This window comes from Pseudorca crassidens, chromosome 10, assembly GCF_039906515.1.
Source record: "Pseudorca crassidens isolate mPseCra1 chromosome 10, mPseCra1.hap1, whole genome shotgun sequence".
NCBI lineage: Eukaryota > Metazoa > Chordata > Mammalia > Artiodactyla > Delphinidae > Pseudorca > Pseudorca crassidens.
This window is the reverse complement of record NC_090305.1, coordinates 62,631,847-62,654,589: the sequence shown is the minus strand read 5'-3', so window position 1 is coordinate 62,654,589 and position 22,743 is coordinate 62,631,847. Positions and strand designations below refer to the sequence as shown.

General features: G+C 41.3%; 1 long non-coding RNA gene across 2 annotated transcripts in view; it reads right to left on the bottom strand.

Annotated features, from left to right (window-relative positions):
• LOC137232318 (uncharacterized) overlaps window positions 1-22,743 on the bottom strand; it is a 557,085-nt gene that overhangs the window by 455,393 nt on the left and 78,949 nt on the right. The gene's annotated exons all lie outside the window — the stretch shown is intronic.

Sequence of the window (22,743 nt, the reverse complement as noted above, 5' to 3'; positions counted from 1 at the left end):
TTTTATTGAGCTGTGATTATCTGCTCAGTTACACAAGCTGTATCATTAAAACCATTTAGCCAAGGCAGAGAAATACATCTACAGTAGTCACCTCTTTATCCAAAGGGGATACATTCCAAGACCCCCAATGGATGTCTGAAACTGCAGATAGTATCAAACCCTATATATATTATGTTTCTTCCTATACTAAGCGGCAGATAGCATATACAGTGTGGATACGCTGGAGAAAGGGATGAATCATGTCTCGCCCAGATGGAGCAGAATGGTGCAAGATTCCATCTCCTCACGCTACCCAGAATAGTGCCCAATATAAAACCTATGAATTATCCCTAGAATTTTCCATCTAATATTTTTGTTTTGGACCATGGGTAACTGAAACTGCAGAAAGTGAAATCTTGGATAAGAAGCGATCTATTGTGTAGATGTGTGCTTTTTAGCTTAATGCAGTGGGATAATGGTGTGAAAAACGTCACTGCATTCTGTACCGGCTTAACCTTTCCTCCTGCTTTGATGGTGCTGCTTTTGGAAAAAAAAAATTAGCCCCCACAGAGTTTACCTCTGAAGGATACTTAAGTAATAGGTTTTGTTACATTCTCACCCCATCATACCTCTAATCAAGAAAGACTGGGAATATTGAGAAGTGAGTACACCAGAATATAGTGCCAAATTTGGTAAGCTGATTTCTGGAAAACAGCAGTATAATACGACCAAGAAGATCAAGCGGCATGGGAGAGTTTTCCAACTTAATTGAGAAATCCTCACTTTCTACCTGTAACATTTTGTAATGATTCCACCTCACATTGAGAGGTGCTGTGGAAATCGTTATGAAAATGATAAAGCAGAAATTTACATTAACACGCACATTCAAGTGTTCATCTATGGAGATCTGAGGTAATGCCCAGAAAAGAATTGACTGTTGAGATTGATTGAACAAGAGGTGGACAGGACAAGGGAAACCTCGTTAGATGGAAAGAAAAAGGCCCTTCCTCTTGGCCCCCACAGATAAGCTCTTGGCCATCACTTTATGTGTCAGGCCACTCCCACTAGATAGGATCAAAAGCCTTGAGGAATACTTCACTCTGGATTTTGTGAGGAGCACCTCTTTCTGATCCCTCAATCTGAGCCCCAGATACCTGATTGGACTTGTCACCTGTAGGGCAGTCCCCATCTGATCCCTCAATCTCTGAGCCCCAGATACCTGATTGGACTTGTCACCTGTAGGGCAGTCCCCATCCTTGGAGCGAGAACAGTATCGTGCACCCTTGTCTTTGAGCAGTGCAATGGAAATAGCTACAGATTGCAATTTTACTGAAACCAGTCAAAGTCAAATCCCCTCATGTGGGAAAGCTGTCTGGGAGCCTCAGAGATACCTAAGGACATAGCTTAAAGTTCTTGTCCACTTCAGGGACTGCAACACTCTTGTCTGCAAAAAGGACTAGATGGCATTGTGTAACAGGAGGGAGAATATGCCCTACAAATGCAGTTAAAATAACCAGCCAAACGGTATCTCCTTGTGTCTCCTGTGTGGGGAGACTGTGATCTGCAGTTTTTTTAGTGGTCTGTACTTTGACGGTGCGAAACAAAAACTACCGAGTAGAGGACTAGTAGATTGTCCCTAGACCTCTAGGTTCAGCTGAGGCCTTGGTGAAGCCAGTAGGAAACTAACCTTTGGTTGACTGAGGCACAGCCGAGTAAACTGCTGCTATAGCAACGATGTCCTCTGCCCTCAATCTTGTCCCCACGAGATCTGGGCCCCACACAAAGCAGAGGAAAGCCTGGGGGTGCAGCCTGCTCTTCCTGTTCAGGAGCTCAAGTAAGAGCTGTTCTCTGAACCACCCTAGAAAGGGGGCAGCTCTGATCTTATGGAAGGAATAGTTCTAGTTCCAATCAGGATGCAGTTAACCAAAATAACTTGAGACAAACAGAATGGTAACAGACTTCTGTGTGCCTCCTGTCACCAGCTGGGCTGCAGCTAAAGGATTGGGCAGTTAGAACTCAGGAAAAATCAAGCTCATTAGATTGCCCACACAAACTTGTTCCACTGGGCCTGTGAGGTTTCCCCACACCAAGCCAGAATTCCATGTGGGAAGGAAATGAGGCAGGCGTGGCCCTGCCGTATCTAAAAACAAAGAATTCTCACTTGCGGTGGACAGCAACCAGCTGGCCTCGCTTGACAGGCGATAGCCAGGCAACGCTGTGCTTGTCTGGGATCAAGGGGCCAAGTGCATCAGCCAGAATTAAGCAGGAACAAAACCATGTAAGGCGCCTTCAGCATTGACAGCTCCTTTCACAAGGTTATGCGGGCCTTTAACTCCCTTTTCATCTGGATAGTGGAAGCTTGGAAAAAGAAAAGTCATAAACCAGAGGAATGGCTATTTCTTCACTCCTGGGAAACCATTCAGGGTGGAACTACTGCCAGTAGAGGAGGGAATACCAAGCTGTCCTTGGATGTTCCTAATCCAGCCATTGTTGTGTCAGATGACATGCGGCCTGTGGGGATTCTCTGGCCTATATGGGGAACTTAAAGGGCAATTTAAACTCAGCATTGGCAGTGAGGATGCCAGTGTGAAGGGGATGGCTCACCCATTAGCTCATAAGTCTGATTTTGAACCTAGCAGGAGAAACAATAGATCTGCCCATGAACTGAGGTCATGATCTGAATCGTGGTGCCTTCATCTCAAACCAGTGAACAACCTACAAACTACTTTTCATGCAGAAAGCAATTACATAGAGATAAGCACCATTCATTCAATGCACAAAGGGGACTAAAGTTCAAATCCCCTGATGGGAATTTAAGTGATCTTGACCCCCAAGCTGAGCTACTGCTGCAGCCCTCTGCTCTATCCTGAAGGGTCTCTGAGCCCATAGAATGGTCCAGAAGGAAACTAGCTGTAACCCCCAGGTTTGTCTCCATGTGTCTTTCATCCATTATCAGGACCCCGGGCCCACCTCCTCAGTCACTGGGCAAGGAACAACATAAAGGAGAGCGGAGATAAAATCAGAAAGTACTTTAATCCATGTCGATCATGACAAATTCCATGGGGAAAACATCACCAAGGATTTAGAGAGCAGTATACTTCCTTGAAGTAGGAAAAAGGCCCATCTACTCCCTGGTCACAAACATCCACACTGAGTGCCTAACTGCCATTAACTTGCTAAAAACTCAGGAAACATTAGCCTGATATTCAGATTAAACTATGAGAATCAGTAGCAACCTACTTGATAAACTAAGATTGTTGAAATGAAACAACATTGGGTATATATGGGATGATTCTTCAAGTAAGGACTAGAAAGAGGCAAGTAAGGACTAGGAAGAGGGAGGGGATGATTAGAGCAAGTATGTAGTCCTTTAACACCCCCTTGTGGCCATTTTAAAAACTTGATTGCTCTTGGCAGTTCTCAGTAAATTACAGGAGGTTTAGGTTGTTGCAGGCATCGTTAAAGCACCAGCTGACAGGTTTAATTTTGTCATCCCTCAAATGTTATGCAGAAATTGATCTAGCCAATGCCTTATTACTGCAATCCATAGAAATCTATTGCAGTTTGCTTTTACCTGGGAGAGAGAAGAAAATGCTTTCATGGTCTTGCCCTGTGGATGTATAAAGCCATCTCACCTACTATCTAGCACAGTGTTATTAGAAGGAATTTAATTCAAGTGTAAATAGAGACATCTGTTTATGGCCTCCAGAGAATGCATGATTAAGTTAGAAAACAATCAAGGCTCCTGCTAAATTGTCACCTGTTGAGGAACACAATCTGGAGTTTTACACACACACACACACACACACACACACACCCCGTAAATGCATGGCGCTCTCAATTTAAACCTCTGTCTTAGACCAATACACAGCTAAGTGTGCCTTTTTTGGCTACTGGAGTCACACCCACTTAGAGGATCACTTGAACATTAGCAACTTTTGCCTGGGAAAAGCAGTGACTGGACTCCCTTAAAGACCTAACGTCCACAATGATGCCACTGCGTTAGGCCTAAACAACCCAGAACAGGACTCACTTGGCAGATTAATCATTAGTAATATACTTACTTGGAGAGCCTCTGGCAGATCTCACCTTCACAAGTGAGGGAAGCCTAACGGAAGCTCAGTGGCAACCTGGGAATTGTACTTTAGGGATTTGATTCTACATGAATCAGGGACAGCATCACAAGATGGGCATCTGACCAGGGAATCCCCCCAGGGAGATACTGGGAGGTATTACATCAGAAAATGTATTATCTCTAACAATAAATCCTTTGACCCTTCCACATTTTTACCAAGCATTGTCCCTGATTTCCTCACTTCCCTTGCAATAAAAGTAAAAATGGCTAATCTCTTTTTAACATTTGTAACACAGAGATCTGAATAACTTACATATATCGGCTCATGCAGTTCTCAAAGACTTCATGACCTAGCACAGCTCCCTTGGCTTACCATCATAATTACCTCCTTGCAAATACCCTCATCTCCTTTGATCTTGCCTCCTTCCTTTATACTCATTTGTCAAAACCGCAACCCTTGTTAAACTCAACCACTGGCTCAATACCTGCACAGGACAGCTGATGGCTGCTGAAGGAAAACAATCGTTGTTTTCCCTCTCCCTTCACCCCCATCCTCCATCTTACACAGCTGAAGGCTTTGCCTCATCCATCGTTGACATATTTGAAATTGCTTCATTTTTCCATCTCTAAATCTTCTCATCTAGGGCAACTGTGCATACTGTCTTCTTTCCTGCTTATAATGGATGAAGGGTACTTGCTCCCATTAAAACCAACCCCTCAATTTGTATCCTGAGCATGGTCCCCTCTTCTCCATGAATTATCACTGTAATTACCCTCCTTTTTCTGAATCATCAATTTTTTTCCTCCCTACTGAATCCTTTTCATCACATAGAAATATCCCCTAATATTTCCCATCTTTCAAATACAGGCATACCTCGGAGACATTGTGGTTCTTTCCAGCCCACTACAATAAAGTGAATATTGTAATAAAGAGAGTACCACCATGCAGCCACTATGAAAAACAATATGGAGGTTCCTGAAAGAACTAAAAATAGAGTTGACATATGATCCAGCAATCCCACTCCTGGGCTATATCCAGACGAAACTAATTCAAAACGATGCATGCACCCCAATGTTCATAGCAGCACTATTTACAATAGCCAAGACATGGAAACAACCTAAATGTCCACCGGCAAATTAATAGATAAAGAAGATGTGGTATATATATATACAATGGAATATTACTCATCCATAGAAAAGAATGAAATAATGCCATCTGCAGCAATGTGGATGGACCTAGAGATTATCATACCAAGTGAAGTCAGAAAAAGAAAGACAAACACCATATGATATCACTTATATGTGGAATCTAAAATATGACACAAAATATGACAGAGATATGTTATGAACATATCTATGAAACAGAAACAGACTCACAGACATAGAGAACAGACTTGTGGTTGCCAAGAGGGAGGGGAGGTGGAGGAGGAATGGAGTGGGAGTTTGGGATTAGCAGATGTAAACTATTATATACAGGATGGATAAACAACAAGGTCCTACTGTAAAGCACAGGGAACTATATTCAATATCCTGTGATAAACCATAATGGAAAAGAATATAAAAAAGAATATATACGTATAACTGAATCACTTTGCTGTACAGTAGTAATTAACACAACATTGTATATCAACTATACTTCAATAAAGTTAAAAAACACTAGAATCTTAACAAATATTTAAAAAAAGAGAGTACCATGAACTTTTTGGTTTTCCAATATGTAGAAAAGTTATACCTACACTATACTGTAGTCTATTAAAAGTGCAATAGTATTATGCCTAAAAAACTATGTATATACCTTATTTTAAAATACTTTATTGCTAAAAAGTGTTAACCATCAACTGAGCCTTCAGTGAGTCATAATCTTTTTCCAATAGTAACATCAATCACAGATCACCATAACATATATAATAATAATGAAAAAGTTTGAAATATTGTGAGAACTACCAAACAGTGACACAGAGACACAAAGTGAGCAAATGCTGTTGGAAAAATGGCTCCAATAGACTCTAACCAAAGTGAGTACAGAGGGAACACACCTCAACACAACAAAGGTCGTTCACGGCAAATCCACAGCTAACATCATACTCAACAGTGAAAAGCTGAAATCTTTTCCTTTAGAATTAGTTAACAAGACAAGGATGCCCACTCTTACCACTTCTGTTCAACATAGTATTAAAAGTCCTAGCCACAGCAATCAGACAAGAGAAAAATAAATAAAAGGCATCCAAATTGGAGAGGAAGAAGTAAAACTGCTACTGTTTGCAGATGACATGATACTATATATAGAAAACATTAAAGATGCCACCAAAAAACTATTATAACTAATAAGTGAATTCAGTAATGTCATAGAATACAAAATTAATATATGGAAATCTGTTACATTTCTATATACCAATAACATACTATCAGAAAGTGAAATCAAGAAAACAATCCTATTTACAATCATGTCAAAAAGAATAAAATACCTGAAAATAAATTTAACCAAGGAGGTGAAAGACCTATGCTCTGAAAACTGTAAGACACTGATGAAAGAAATTGAAGATGACACAATAAATGGAAAGGTATACTGTGCTCATGGAGCAGAAGAATTAATATTGTTAAAATGTCCATACTACCCAAAGCAATCTACAGATTCAGTGCAATCCCTATCAGAATACCCATGGCATTTTTCAGGAACTCAAGTAAATTATCCTATAATTTATATAGAACCACAAAAGACACTGATTAGCCAAAGCAATCCTGAGAAAGAAGAACAAAAATGGAGGCATCATAATCTCTGATTTCAGACTATACTACAAAGCTATACTAATCAAAGCAGTAAGATACAGACACATCGATCAAGGGAACAGAATAGAGAGCCCAGAAATAAACCCCTACACATATAGTCAGTCAACGACAAAGGAGGCAAGAATATACAATGGGGGAAAGACAGTCTCTTCAATAAGTGGTGTTGGGAAAACTGGTCAGCTACAAGTAAAAGAATGAAACTAGATTTTAAAAAAATTTTTATTTATTTACTTATTTCTAATTTTTTTTTTTTTTTGGCTGTGTTGTGTCTTTGTTGCTGTGCACGGGCTTTCTCTAGTTGCATTGAGCAGGGGCTACTCTTCGTTGCAGTGCACAGGCTTCTCGTTGGGGTGGCTTTTCTTGTTGCAGAGCACGGGTTCTAGGCACGCAGGCTCAGTAGTTGTGGCATGCAGGCTCAGTAGTTGTGACTTGTGGGCTCTAGAGCGCAGGCTCAGTAGTTGTGGCACACGGGCTTAGCTGCTTCGCGGCATGTGGGATCTTCCCGGACCAGGGCTCAAACCCGTGTCCCCTGTATTGGCAGGCAGATTCTTAACAACTGCGCCACCAGGGAAGCCCAAACTAGACCATTTTTGCACATCATACACAAAACTAAATTCAAATGAGTTAAAGAATTAAATGTAAGACCTGAAATTATAAAAAATCCTAAAAGAAAACATAGGTGGTAAGCTCTTTGACTTTTGTCTTGGTGTGGAATTTTTGGATCTGTCCCCAAAAGTGAAGGCAACAAAAGCAAAAATAAACAAGTGGGACTACACTAAACTAAAAAGCTTCTGCACAGAAAAGAAAACCATCTACAAAATCAAAAGGCAACCTACTGAATGGGAGAAGATATTTGCAAATCCTATATCCAATAAAGGGTTAATATCCAAAATATATTAAGAATTCAAACAACTTAATATCAAAAACAAACAAACAATCCAATTTTAAAACTGGGCAGAGTATTGAGACATTTTTCCAAAGGCACAGAGATGGTCAACAGGCACATGCAAAGATGTTCAAAATCACTAATTATCAGGGAAATGCAAATCAAAACCACAGGGCTTCCCTGATGGCGCAGTGGATGAGCGTCCGCCTGCCGATGCAGGGGACACGGGTTCGTGCCCCAGTCCGGGAAGATCCCACACGCAGCGGAGCGGCTAGGCCCGTGAGCCATGGCCGCTGCGCCTGCGCGCGCGTCTGGAGCCTGTGCTCCGCAACGGGAGAGGCCACAACAGTGAGAGGCCCGCGTACCGCAAAAAACAAAAACAAAAACAAAAAAAACACGAGATATCACCTCACACCTGTTAGAATAGAGAGAGTGTGGAGAAAAGGGAACCCTCATACACTGTTGGTGGGCATGTAAATTGGTGCAGCCACTATGCAAAACAGTATGGAGGTTCCTCAAAAAAAAATTAAAAATAGAGCTACCATACAATCCAGCAATTCCATTCCTGGGTATTTATCCAAAGAAAATGAAAACACAATTTGAAAAGATATATGCATACCTATGTTCACTGCAACATAGTTTACTACAGCCAAGATATTTCCATATCCTGTCCATATTGATGGACAACCTAAGTGTCCATCAATAGATGAATGGATAAAGAAGAGGTGATATGTATATATACAACGGCACCCTCCTCAAGCTGGATCATCTTCACTGCATCTGTCACTCTCCTCAACCAGTGTATTTGGAGATATCAGGTGTTAACGTAGTTCTTTGAAGATAGTGCTTCTTTTTCACTTTCTAATTCTCTTTGTTGCTTCTCTTTGTTATAGTGTGGCAGGGATAGCTTTTGTAAATTTACTAAGTTGAAAAAAAAATAGTAGCTGCAGTACCAGCACATGGCCAATAGCTAATGCTACTGACCTGCTTAAAGCCAGCCCTTATATTTCCTACATAGTCATCTAGTTTGTTTGCTTGCATTTGAGTTTGTTTTAGAGAAAAGACCTAAAAATGAGAAGAGATGGAGAGGTTCTACGATACTGGCTAAACTCTCAAGTGCTCCAGGCACTCAGGAAAAAAACATAATAAAAAATTTGGTTTAAAGGGAGAAGACTCAAATCAATAGAATTAGAAATGAAAAAGGAGAAGTAACAACTGACACTGCAGAAATACAAAAGATCATGAGAGATTACTACAAGCAACTCTATGCCAATAAAATGGACAACCTGGAAGAAATGGACAAATTCTTAGAAATGCACAACCTGCCAAGACTGAATCAGGAAGAAATAGAAAATATGAACAGACCAATCACAAGCACTGAAATTGAAACTGTGATTAAAAATCTTCCAACAAACAAAAGCCCAGGACCAGATGGCTTCACAGGCAAATTCTATCAAACATTTAGAGAAGAGCTAACACCTATCCTTCGCAAACTCTTCCAAAATATAGCAGAGGGAGGAATAATCCCAAATTCATTCTACGAGGCCACCATCACCTTGATACCAAAACCAGACAAGGATGTCACAAAGACAGAAAACTACACGCCAATATCACTGATGAACATAGATGCAAAAATCCTCAACAAAATACTAGCAAACAGAATCCAACAGCACATTAAAAGGATCATACACCATGATCAAGTGGGGTTTATTCCAGGAATGCAAGGATTCTTCAATATATGCAAAACAATCAATGTGATAAACCATATTAACAAATTGAAGGAGAAAAACCATATGATCATCTCAATAGATGCAGAGAAAGCTTTTGACAAAATTCAACACCCATTTATGATAAAAAACCCTGCAGAAAGTAGGCATAGAGGGAACTTTCCTCAACATAATAAAGGCCATATATGACAAACCCACAGCCAACATCGTCCTCAATGGTGAAAAACTGAAAGCATTTCCACTAAGATCAGGAACAAGACAAGGTTGCCCACTCTCACCACTCTTATTCAACATAGTTTTGGAAGTTTGAGCCACAGCAATCAGAGAAGAAAAGGAAATAAAAGGAATCCAAATAGGAAGAGAAGAAGCAAAGCTGTCACTGTTTGCAGATGACATGATACTATACATAGAGAATCCTAAAGATGCTACCAGAAAACTACTAGAGCTAATCAATGAATTTGGTAAAGTAGCAGGATACAAAATTAATGCAAAGAAATCCCTTGCATTCCTACATACTAATGATGAAAAATCTGAAAGTGAAATCAAGAAAACACTCCCATTTACCACTGCAACAAAAAGAATAAAATATCTAGAAATAAACCTACCTAAGGAGACAAAAGACCTGTATGCAGAAAATTATAAAACACTGATGAAAGAAATTAAAGATGATACAAATAGATGGAGAGATATACCATGTTCTTGGATTGGAAGAATCAACATTGTGAAAATGACTCTACTACCCAAAGCAATCTACAGATTCAATGCAATCCCTATCAAACTACCACTGGCATTTTTCACAGAACTAGAACAAAAAATTTCACAATTTGTATGGAGACACAAAACACCCCGAATAACCAAAGCAATCTTGAGAACGAAAAACGGAGCTGGAGGAATCAGGCTCCCTGATTTCAGACTATACTACAAAGCTACAGTAATCAAGACAGTATGGTACTGGCACAAAAACAGAAAGATAGATCAATGGAACAGGATAGAAAGCCCAGAGATAAACCCACGCACATATGGTCACCTTATCTTTGATAAAGGAGGCAGGAACGTACAGTGGAGAAAGGACAGCCTCTTCAATAAGTGGTGCTGGGAAAACTGGACAGGTACATGTAAAAGTACGAGATTAGATCACTCCCTTACACCATTACACAAAAATAAGCTCAAAATGGATTAAAGACCTAAATGTAAGGCCAGAAACTATCAAACTCTTAGAGGAAAACATAGGCAGAACACTCTATGACATAAATCACAGCAAGATCCTTTTTGACCCACCTCCTAGAGAAATGGAAATAAAAAAAAAAATAAACAAATGGGACCTAATGAAACTTCAAAGCTTTTGCACAGCAAAGGAAACCATAAACAAGACCAAAAGACAACCCTCAGAATGGGAGAAAATATTTGCAAATCAAGCAACTGACAAAGGATTAATTTCCAAAATTTACAAGCAGCTCATGCAGCTCAATAACAAAAAAACAAACAACCAAATCCAAAAATGGGCAGAAGATCTAAATAGACATTTCTCCAAAGAAGATATACAGACTGCCAACAAACACATGAAAGAATGCTCAACGTCATTAATCATTAGAGAAATGCAATCAAAACTACAATGAGATATCATCTTACACCAGTCAGAATGGCCATCATCAAAAAATCTAGAAACAATAAATGCTGGAGAGGGTGTGGAGAAAAGGGAACACTCTTGCACTGCTGGTGGGAATGTGAATTGGTACAGCCACTATGGAGAACAGTATGGAGGTTCTTTAAAAAACTACAAATAGAACTACCATATGACCCAGTAATCCCACTACTGGGCATATACCCTGAGAAAACCATAATTCAAAAAGAGGCATGTACCAAAATGTTCATTGCAGCTCTATTTACGATAGCCCGGAGATGGAAACAACCTAAGTGCCCATCATCAGATGAATGGATAAAGAAGGTGTGGCACATATATACAATGGAATATTACTCAGCCATAAAAAGAAATGAAATTGAGCTATTTGTAATGAGGTGGATAGACCTAGAGTCTGTCATACAGAGTGAAGTAAGTCAGAAAGAGAAAGACAAATACTGTATGCTAACACATATATATGGAATTTAAGGGGAAAAATGTCATGAAGAACCTAGGGGTAAGACAGGAATAAAGACACAGACCTACTAGAGAACGGACTTGAGGATTTGGGGAGGGGGAAGGGTAAGCTGTGACAAAGCGAGAGAGGGGCATGGACATATATACACTACCAAACGTAAGGTAGATAGCTAGTGGGAAGCAGCCGCATAGCACAAGGAGATCAGCTCGGTGCTTTGTGACCGCCTGGAGGGGTGGGATATGGAGGGTGGGAGGGAGGGAGACGCAAGAGGGAAGAGATATGGGAACATATGTATATGTATAACTGATTCACTTTGTTATAAAGCAGAAACTAACACAACATTGTAAAGCAATTATACCCCAATAAAGATGTTAAAAAAAAAAAGAAAAAGTGGTACACACATATAAAGGAATGTCATTGAGCCTTAGAAAAGAAGGAAATCATGACATTTGTGACATCATGGATGAACCTGGAGACATCACCCTAAGTGAAATAAGCCAGACACAGAATGACAATTACCACATAACACTACGCATATAAGGCATCTGAAATAGTCAAACTTATGGAATCAGAGAACAGAATGATGATTGCCAGGGCCAGGGGAGGTATTAGTAAAAACATACAAAGTTTTAGTTATGCAAGATGAATAAACCCTAGAGTCTACTACATAGCACATCACCTATAGTTAATAATACTGTGTGGTACAGTTAAAATTTGTTAAGAGAGTAGATTTTATATTAAGTGTTCTTATAATCCACCCTCAAATAATAATAAATAAAGAGGGTGGGAGGAAATTTTGGTGATGAATATGTTTATGGAATAGATTGTGGTGATAGTTTCATGATGTGTATCTCCAAACTCATCAAGTTGTATACATAAAATATGTACAGCTTTTTGTATGTCAATCATACCTCATGAAAGGAGTTTAAAGAGATTCTCTTTTAAAGACAATACAACAAAATATCTGATTAATAAATAATTTTACCTTATTATATATTGAAATAATATTTTGGTTTATTGGGTCAATAAGATATATTATTAAAAGAATGTCAACTGTTAAAAAAAAATGCAGAAAAATGTCCCTCTGGGGACTTATTCCAGAGGTCCAGGACCCCAGGAGGAAGAAGCATTTGCTACCCTGTTGTGGCGCACAGGCTTAGTTGCCCCGGGGCATGTGGGATCTTTGTTCCCTGACCAGGGATTGAACCCGCGTCCCCTGCATTGGAAGGCAGATTCTTTACCACTGTACCACCAGGGAAGTCCCTTTTGACAGTTTTTTGTTTTTCCTTTTTTAACATCCTTATTGGAGTATAATTGCTTTACAATGTTGTGTTAGTTTCTGCTGTATAACAAAGTGATTCAGCTATATGTATACATATATCCGCATATCCCCTCCCTCTTGTGTCTCCCTCCCACCCTCCCTATCCCACCCCTCTAGGTGGTCACCAAGCACCAAGCTGATCTCCCTGTGCTATGTGGCTGCTTCCCACTACCTATCTATTTTACATTTGGTAGTGTATATATGCCACTCTCTCACTTCATCCCAGCTTACCCTTCCCCCTCCCCGTGTCCTCAAGTCCATTCTCTAAGTCTGCGTCTTTATTCCTGCCCTTTTGACAATTTTAAGAAGGTGATTTGGCCATGGGCCCACGAGCCCCATAAGTACCCCAAATTTGTCGATCTAGCCATTTCTTATACCCATGAGATCCCTGAGGGAGCTGTGTACATAAGGAACAAGGGATATGTAGGACACAAAATTACTGCTTGGTTACTATGCACCTTGTGCCTGCACCTCACTCTGCAGGTCTTCAGGGAGTCTTGCTCTTAGTTCCTGGCCCCAGTTTCCTTCTCCCAAGTCCAGCTTCTGAATGAAGAACAGAGGGACACATGAGACGGAGAGGTGGCCAGGTTACCACCAAGACCAGGTTTCCCTGAGTGGTTGAGAGGAGACCACTGCAGAGAGAGGCTGTGCTCAAAGGCACCAACTTTTACCAGCCATGCTTGTTCCCATGGAATGTCACCCTCCACCCCAACCACCAAAAAATCTCATTATTAGACTAGAGCTGACTCACCCTGAAATACATGCACTGAAGCTTCAGGGCCCTCACCTGAAGAGGCCTCCTCCAGTTTCCCGAGCCCAGATTTGCATTCATATGTTTTATTTTTCCTTTCTTAAAGAATGTCTCTATAACTGTATAAGCAACAGGTCTTTGCAGATCGGGGATGTTCCTGCTCTCAGAAATTTGAGTTGGGAAACTGGGAAATAATCAGGCAGTGAGTAGCAGGCACTGTGGCTTTCTGAAGGGAGTCATGCTAGAGGTCCTGAGGGGAGCAGGAGCAGTGGGCAAGCCAAAGCTTTGCCTAAGCTGGAATGATGAGGCCTCAGTAAGTGGGGAGGGCTACAATGAAGGTGAAAGTGCCTCCCAGGTGGCACTTGGGGTGGGGAGTAAATGATTAAATGAGATGATGTGTATAAAGGTCTGAGCATGTGCTCTACAGAGTCAATGCTTGCTAAACTTTATTATTATCACTATTACTATGATTATTATTATTTGCATTGTTACCATGTTACTGCGAAGATCTGCAACGTCCATTTGCTGAGGTCCCTGGAGCTTCCGTGGACCCAGTTTCAGTCACTTCTAAGGCCTGGCACAACTAAGGTTTCTTTTGCTAATTTCCATGAAAGTCTGTCTCCTTGTATTCTTGTGATAAACTCCCATCTTGCAGTGGATAAGGTCTAACTCTGGCAGGCACCATCTCACTGGCACCTCTAGCAAGGTAAGGCAGGTGACCTAAGCCCCATTTCACAGGTGAGGAGACTGTGGCTCCAGGAGCTTCTGGGCCTCACAGAAAGTTCCAGAGCCAGAGTGTGATGAGGCCAACACTTGACCTAGATAGAAGGTGCTTCTTCTGATCGTCCAGTGACCTCTCTGAGCAGTTAGGTCAGCTTGGCAGTGGCTGTAAAAACCACCCAGCGGTTTGGACAGTCATCTCCGTGGCACCTTCCTTGCTTGGGTTCCATGTACATATCAAAGTGCCTTTACTTCTTTCTTAATTTAGTTTCCCAAGTAAGTAGCCCCTCCCATTGGTCCTCTTATTCAGTCGGCTTTAGGTGGTTTGTAAGAGTGTGGGCAGCATGGACCAGTCCACCCTGGCTCTGTTGTGGATGGAAATCCAAAGCCGCAGAACTGAGTGCACCCCCTCCACTCCACGCCCACACCCACAGCAGGTCATCAGACTAAGTGCTCCTTGACACCCATCAGAGTCAGGTCTGTCCCCAAGAAACCTTTTCCACCTGGTCTTTTAAAAGTGGCTGCTTGAGGGGCCCAGGATGGGGAGACTGCAAGGCTTGGGGACCAATTTGATTATTAACCTGAGAAACCACTCTGCATTTGCTACCCCAGACTCTCCCCACACTGGTTCTCTGTGTTTTCATTACCATATCCTTCAACATCTTTTTATCCCCTTTTCAAGAGAAAAAGAAAGGTGTCCCACAAAATTGCCAGGGGAACTGATTACACACAAGCCCGGGAGGGAGGTTCAATGTTACCAGGAGTCCTTGTGCTGCCCTTTCGAAGGCTCACCTGCACTAACGACCCAAGAGGAAACAGGCAGCCCCATCTACAGTAGAGTTTCACCTTTAATTAAATTTTAATTCATTCATGCCTAGTCCCTGGGGCCACATGCTGCTGGGAATCAGCGCCAAGTAACCTGGACTCAGGCCAGGGCCTCACAGAACACGCAGAGGCATCACTGAGTAAAACTAGCTCTTCCTGACTATTAAATCCAATGATCTACTCAGGGGGTCAAAGGAATCCCCTGGAGCTGCCTATGGGCAAAGAAGACAGATGCTTTCATAAACGCCCCCACACCACCACACACACACTTGAACAAATTGTGATTATACAGTTATCCATTTAAATTCATCTCATTTCCGGTGGCAGCCGCTGTTAATACTTTGCATCTATACAGTTTTCCTTCAAAGTGGGATTATTCCGGGGCTTCCCTGGTGGCGCAGTGGTTGAGAATCCGCCTGCCGATGCAGGGGACACGGGTTTGTGCCCCGGTCCGGGAAGATCCCACGTGCCGTGGAGCGGCTGGGCCCGTGAGCCATGACCGCTGAGCCTGTGCATCCGGAGCCTGTGCTCCGCAACGGGAGAGGCCACAACAGTGAGAGGCCCGCATACCGCAAAAAAAAAAAAAAAAAAAAAAAAAAAAAAAAAAGTGGGATTATACCGTACGTATTGTCTTGTAATCTGATATTTTTTAACTTCATAATATATCATGAGCATTTTCCCATGCCATTAGACATTGATTTGACTAGTTACAGTCACACTGTATTTTCCATAGATGCTAGCACCAGCATATTATAATCCCATCCCACATGCTCTTCCTGCAATGTGACATTGACACGCCTCCATCAAGAGGTGGCATTTTTGTTTCCTTCCTTTCAGCCCAGCCAGACTTTTGTAACTATCACAATAAGTAGAATGTGGCATAGGCGATGCCGTGTGACTTCCACAGCAGGTCATAAAAGGCAAGATGGCTTCTGCCTGGCTCTCCTTTCTTTTCAATCTTGGAACCAAGCCACCACATGGTGAGAAGTCCAAGCTACATGGAAAGGCCACATGTGATTGTTCCAGCAGACACACCCAGTTGGGTCTCTAGCTGATTATCAGTGTCTGCCCATATGAGAGCAAACAAGCCTTCAGATCATTCCAGCCTTTAAGTTCTCCAGCTGAGGCCCCAGACAACACAGAGCAGAGATAAGCCATCTCCACTCTGTCTACAGAAACCATGAGTGATAATAAAGGATATGGTTAGATAACTAAACAGTGTTGCATTGCATGAATATATAATAATTCCCCTTTCTTGGGCTCCAGATTGTCTCCATTTTTTTGTTATAATAAATAACACTGAAATGGGCCTCCAGATAGCTGATTCTTTGCCTAATTAATCAACTATACCTTAAGAATAAATTTAAAGAAGTGCAATATCTAGGTCAAAGGCTATGATCATTTTACCAGGAAGCAATGATTGAGTCAATTTACATCCCCACCAGTAGTGTATGAGAGAATGTGAAAGCATCCAGTGTGTTATTCTTAGTCACCATCCTCTGGCAACTTCACATTTCTTTTCCTCAAACTGTCATCATCACCTCTGTTGACCACCTTTTCAAGTATACAGCTCTGGGGTTCAGAAACAAATTAGTGGATGCCATGTTGGGAGTTACTCAAGGCAAGGAGTGGATGGGAGCTCCTAGTGGTGTGATCATGGAGCCCAGCAGAATTGCTGAGAACAAGGGGTCCTAGGGGCTGCCAAGGCTGATCACACTACAGACCAGAGGCTTCTCCTGCCCTGATGAAGCATGAATTGTACAGCGGAATTAGTCTCAGCCTGAGGCAAGAGGGCTGGCCTTTTATACCCCATGTCAGTCACTCATTGACTGTGGGCTGCCCTGGGTGGACTGGGGGGGTGTAATATTCCAGGCCAGACGGCTCCTGGTTGCCAGAGCAACTCTCTGAAGCGAGCAGTTGTGAATAATTAATCACCAGCACTCCCAGCGGCTGGGGTTGGGTCCACTGGCCTTGTGGAGGCATCTGGGTGGGACACCAACAGCGTCCACTACAGAGAGGATGATGTTGATTACATTTTTTCATTATGTAAACTGTAATGCCTATCTATGCATTGGATAGCAGCTTTTATTCAATTAGTTATTTAATTATTCAATTAGTTAAATAATATGACCAAAGAGCAAAATAATATCAATATTAATAATAAGATGGGGAGATGAATTAAAACTATCTTTAAGCCTTTTGTAGGACCTTGGTGATTCTTTTAGGGAAAATAATAAGAAAATTAAGTCCACATTGTAAGCTGAGTCTTTCTCAGCAATGCCCAGGGTAGTAAGCAAACTTAAGGGAATGAGGCTGAATACTGTAAATTGTGCTCGGTAGCTGGAGAGTGCCACATCTACCAGGAAATCTTTGCTTCCTAAAAATGGAAAGTCAGGACAATTATGGCCATTAATCATGTGTAACTGAAAGTTTGTAAGAGAGCAAAATGGGAGTTGAAAACTCCAAATCTAATTTGTCAGTAATGGACAAAAATTATGTCCATTGGGACATCCATTGCAGATAAACAATGAGCAGTATTGGTCCAAATCTTATGCTTTCTTCAATTTAAATTGACTTTGCTCATTAGGAACTGCAGCTTCACTGACTGCAAAAATTTTACAAGCATTAAGGAGATGTCAAACCAACTCAAAGCCTTGGGAGCTCAGAGTGAGCAGTCCTACTGTAGTCAGAGCCAGGGATTAGAGGTCTGCACTACTATAAGAAACGGCCTGGCTTGGTTTTTGTGTTGAGGAACTGAAACAAACACACAACCATTTCACCCTACACACACAGAACTTACTGTCTACTTTAACCTGACTTTACTATTCCATCGTATGCATTAGTATAACTGCCATGCCAGGAGACTCCTGCTCAGGAAAATAATGTGAAAGTTCATTACATGACCCTCCCAAAAGACACATCAATGCCTCTATAGGAAGCATCAACAGACAGCTTACTCCCTAAGATTCTTCGAATCCCTCACCTCAAATTCCTTACCTTGCTGTTGCCACCAATTCTAAACCACTAGTCATGATCTTTACCCAATCCTGATCAAGCATCACACTGAAAGACCCGCTTTGATAAAACTTTCAATTCTCAATAATATCCAGCTTTGCCTTTGCCCCCTTGAAGACACAGCCAAAGTTCTGTTGCAGTGGTGCTGGTGTTCTCCCTTCCAGGGTGAGCAATCAATTTAGCATTGTCTTATCAATAGGTTGCATTGGTGATATTTGGGGAGCTTGCATTTGACAGTGTTTAATCGCTGTAGCTTTTCTCAGGCATAAATCTTAGTTCTTGCTTCTCTCTCATCCTCTGTCTCTTACTCTCATATCTTTCCCTGTCCTTAATATTGTGGTATTTTCCATTTTACTCTAAGCTCCCTTGAAGAAAACAACAAGGAGATAAATAAATTTTAAGAGTAGGCAAAAGACAGAGAAAGAAAAATATCATATGATATCACTCACATGTAGAATTTAATTTTTAAAAAATGGTATAAATGAACTTATTTACAAAACAGATATCCCCAATCCAACTACTTCTGTCTACCTCTACTGCTGCCACCCTGATCCAAGCCACTATCATCTGCCACCTGAACAATGATAATAACCTCCTAACCATCTCCCAGCCTCCACTCTTGTCTTCCTACAGTCAAATCTTCATAAAGTCATCAGTGTGAGTCCTGAAAAACTGAGATCATGACATTCCTCTGTCCAAACCCAGTTCACTAAGAGTGCAAGTTCTGCAAAGCCCTACAAAGCCCTTCAGGAAGTGTGCACACCTGCATACACACACATACACACATACCTCCTCGACCCTCACATTTCAAGTAGGCCTTCCCTGATCACCCTACATTAAATTGCAATCTGTACCCCCATCCCACTTACCTTACTCTACTATCTTGGAAAACATTTGTCACTTTCCATAGCACATGTAATATTACTTTAAAATTTGCTTATTCATTGTGAGTACTGCTCATCACCGGCTTCCTCTTGCTTAATTGAAAATTTCACATGGGCAAGGATCTTTGTTCTGTTCACTCTTGGATCCTAAGAACCCAGAACAGTGCCTGACACACCGTAGGCCCTCACTAAATATTTGTTGAATGAATATGCATTTTTTTCTTGCTAGGATGAAACATTAGCAAATTTTGACCATTAGGTCACAAAGGGAATGTTGACAAATTTCAAAAAGCAGAAATTATAATGATCAAAATGTAATATAATTTCAAATTAATAACTAAATAATGCTTTAAAAATCTTTCTACTTCGGTATTTTAAAATATTTTGACTTCTTTCTTTTCTTCTTCCCTTCTCTCTCCCTAGCTCAACTTGCCCTGTAGCCTCCCAACAAACTTGTGATTCCCCAGGGACATTCCGTGTTTTGTTCTACCAACAGCCACTCACACCCTAATACAGAGCACAGCTTGTTCATTAGATCATTGGCACAGTGACGGAGAAAACTGAAGAGGAGGTGAGGCACGGTGTTCTGCGTAGGGACAGTGAGTACTTTGTTCCGATCTAAGATATGATGTGCCCCACAGCAGGGAGTCAGGCAAAGAGCCCACACCTGGAGACTGGACTGGGCTTTTCACACTGGCTATGAGCACTGGTCCATCTCTGTGTAAGATGGTTATATGGTCCATAGGTCTCCAAGAGCAGTTGTGGCCATGGGACTTCTGATGCTCATCATGTTCTCTTTCATTTTACTTTACTGAATACACTTTTAAAATTGAAGCATACATTCAGAAAAATGTATAAATCATAAGTGAATAGCTCTGCTATGGACTGAATTGTATCCTCCCCCACTAAAGATTCATGTCTCGAAGCCCTAATCTCCAATGTGACTGTATTTGGACATAGGGCCTGTGAGTTGCCATATGATCCGTATGGATCATATATATATATTAGAGTTGGCATATGATCCAGCAATCCCACTCCTGGTCATATACCCAGAGGAAACCATAATTCAAAAAGATACATGCAGCCACGGGTTCGAGCCCTGGTCCAGGAAGATCCCACATGCCACGGAACAACTAAGCCCGTGCACCACAACTACTGAACCTGCGCTCTAGAGCCCACGAGCCACAACTACTGAGCCCACGTGCTACAACTACTGAAGCCTGCGTGCCTAGAGCCCATGCTCCGCAACAAGAGAAGCCACTGCAATGAGAAGCCCTCACACTGCAACGAAGAGTAGCCCCCGCTCACCACAACTAGAGAAAGCCTGCACACAGCAATGAAGACCCAACACAGCCAAAAATAAATAAATTAAATAAATAAATTTTAAAAGAAAAGATACATGCACCCCAAAGTTCATTGCAGCATTGTTTACAATAACCAAGACATGGAAGCAACCTAAATGTCCATCGACAGAGGAATGGATAAAGAAGATGTGGTACAGATATACAATGGAATATTACTCAGCCATTAAAAAGAATGAAATAATGCCATTTGCAGCAACATGGATGGACCTGGAGATTATCATACTAAGTGAAGTAAATCAGACAGAGAAAGTCAAATATCATATGATATCGCTTATATGCGGAATCTTAAAAAAATGACACAAATGAACTTATTTACAAAACAGAGACACTCACAGACTTAGAGAATGAACTTATGGGCTACCAGGGGGCCAGGGTTGGTCGGGGGAGGGATAGATTGGGAGTTTGAGATTGACATGTACACACTGCTATATTTAAAACAGATCTCCAACAAGGACACACTGTATAGCACAGGGAACACTGCTCAATACTCTGTAATAACCTAAATGGGAAAATAATTTGAAAAAGAATAGATACTTGTAATGTGTAACTGAATCACTTTGCTGTACACCTGAAACTAACACAACATTGTTAATCAACTATACTCCATAATAAAATAAAAATTTAAAAAAAAGAAAGAGTCCCAGAGCACATACACACACACACACACACACACACACACACACACACACACATTAGGATCAGCAATAGAGAAACAACTGCAAATATGGAAGAGTTTTCTAAAGGATGAATCAATGATGTGAAACTTTATATGAATAAATAATTTATTTAATAAATAAATCTCTTCTGAGAGAAGAAAGGATTCCAGATCCTCAACTTCCTGATGTGTTCCTTCCTAGTATAAATTTGTCTGAGAAGAAGCTTGCAATCTTCCATTTATCCTTCTCCTAATTTACCAAGAAAGTCTCATCTCTCACATATCCCAAAGCTTCCAAAGGGAATTATCCTGGGGCACAAGCACCTCTGGGGCATCCAAAAACTGGACAAGTAAAGAATGAATTGCTCCTAGGGGAGACCCTGGCCCTGCCTTTTCTGTATAGTGATGTGGTTGTAAAGGAATAGGTATTGCATATTTATTCGAATTTTAAAATGCAGCTTTGGGACTTCCCTGGTGGCGCAGTGGTTAAGAATTCACCTGCCAATGCAAGGGACGCAGGTTAGATCCCTGGTCCGGGAAGATCCCACATGCCGCGGAGCAACTAAGCCCGTGCACCACAACTACTGTGCCTGTGCTCTAGAGCCCGCAAGCCACAACTACTGAAGCCCGCGCGCCTAGAGCCCGTGCTCTGCAACAAGAGAAGCCACTGCAATGAGAAGCCCACGCACCGCAACGAAGAGTAGCCCCCGCTTGCCGCAGCCAAAAATAAAATAAGTAAATAAATAAATTTATTTTAAAATTAATTAATTAATTAAAAAGCAGCTTCTTCTGAGTAAAAGTAAGACTGATTTGGTGGATAGGTTTAACCATGAGGACTGGCATTGCCAATTAGATTGTATGGCAGACAATCCCATAAATTGAATAAGATAAATCTGCAACAACATTTTGATAAAAATATATTTAAGGCTCATATATAATATGTGTACATTGGGAGATTCCATCCTTTGCAGTTACTTAATCTTAAGATGAAAAAGAGTAGGTGTTAACTTAAAAGTGTGTGAAGGGTACATAGTTTTACAATACTTTTTAGGCACAAGAAATAGAATAAAACTACAGTAGAAGTCTGGTGAAGAGGCACCAGCTAAAGAAAATAGAGATTTTTAATAATCTCTTGGGGATGGAGGTCGTGGTGCGGTGGACATGGGGTGGGAGAGGTTGATTTATCCTAATGGGAGATGGTGGAACCTGAAATCTCAGACTCCACAGCTATTGGGGATGGGGGGAGGGAAGGATAATGGCAGATGAGGAATCTTCATGCTATTCCTTTGAAATCTCACTTGTCTCTCTTGAGAGTGTCTTTTTTCTATCTTTCCTTTTCTTTCTCTTTGGGTCTCTACCCACCACCCTTGTCCTTCTCTGTTTATTTCTGTCTTAACCCTATCCTTCCCCCTTCAGATTTGCTTCTCTTCCTATTGACCTCCCACACCACCCCCACCCTTGTTTCATCCCAGCAACTGAATTAGTAACAATACTGAATGAATGATTATGTTCTACTGTTAATTGCATGTGCTAGTGTTTCAGGTTTTCAAATCTTGCTTCCGAAAATTGTGTGAGATGTACTTTATTTCTCTCTCTTTCAAAATGTAATTCATTTACCATTTACTTCTGAAAGATTCCTGCTTGCTTTATTCCCTGTG